This window comes from Chrysochloris asiatica, unplaced genomic scaffold, assembly GCF_000296735.1.
Source record: "Chrysochloris asiatica unplaced genomic scaffold, ChrAsi1.0 scaffold00157, whole genome shotgun sequence".
Classification (NCBI taxonomy): domain Eukaryota; kingdom Metazoa; phylum Chordata; class Mammalia; order Afrosoricida; family Chrysochloridae; genus Chrysochloris; species Chrysochloris asiatica.
This window is the reverse complement of record NW_006408675.1, coordinates 6,446,945-6,448,192: the sequence shown is the minus strand read 5'-3', so window position 1 is coordinate 6,448,192 and position 1,248 is coordinate 6,446,945.

Genomic DNA, 1,248 nt, shown 5'->3' with positions numbered 1-1,248 from the left:
ACATTGTATCCCCATTTTAGGTTCTCCAATCTCCTTTTATTTCTTGTAAAATAAGAGGTGTTGCATGCCACACCCTTGTCCTTGTGGAATTAAGGGCAGTGTGCCACACCCTTAATCCTTGTATTGGTTTATCACATCAGATTGCATCATGGGATATCATCACATAACTGCCAAACCACTGAGAATTATGGTCTAGTCAAACTGACACATATTTTGTGGAGACACATGCTTTCTCTTTAAGTAAGGAAAAAGGCAAGAAAGAAAGGAGTAATGCAATGGTCAAGACTAAGAAATAGAAGTTATAGAATATGAAGAAGAAAGAAAATTGTCATTTTTTTTCACGTATGCTATACTTGTTTAAAGTCCTGGTGTGTTACTCTAGGATAAGCCCTAGACCACAAGGTCAATTTGAACTTCAAGGTCAGTAGTTCAAACTCATCAGTCACTCTTTGGAATTATTATACAGGGTTGCTTTGAGTCAGAACTAACTCAATGGCACTTAATAACAACATACGTACATAAAAACATTAAGAAATTAAACTAAGAAGCTAATAAGACTAGTAAGAGAGTTTAGCAAAGTTGTTGGAAAATAGCAAAACTCTTACCATTATTCTAGTTGTTGTTGTTGTTGTTAGGTACCATCGAGTTGGCACCAACTTACAGCGACCTTATGCGCAGCAGAATGAAACAATGTCCGATCCTGGGCCAACCTCACTACTGTTGTCACACTTGAGTCCACTGATGCTACCACCTGGCCAATCCATCTCGTTAAGGGTCTTCCTCTTTTTCTCTGACCCTCCACCCTACCAAACATGATATCCTTCTCCAGTGACTGGTCCCTCCTGACAATATGTCCAAAGCATGAGAGATGAAGTTTGGCCATTTTGGCCTCTAAGGAGCAGTCTGGCTGCACTTCTTCCAACACAGATCTTCCAAAACTTCTTCCAAAGGTATTCTAGTAGCAATAACCAATTCAAAAATAATAGATGATAGAATGTTCTTAAAAATACCAAAAAAGATGTGTCAGGTGTTAATCTCATAGAGAATGCACAAGACCTTTTCAGAGATAATTTTAATATTAAAGACACCAAATAAAGGCTTAGATAAAGATGTATACCACTTTCATAGATGTTAAGTGTTGTAAAGCCAATACCGACTAAGAGAGACACCGTGTAGAGTTTCTGAGGGGCAGCTGGTGGGTTTGAACTGCCGACCTCATGGTTCACAGTCCAGTGCTGATCCTATGGC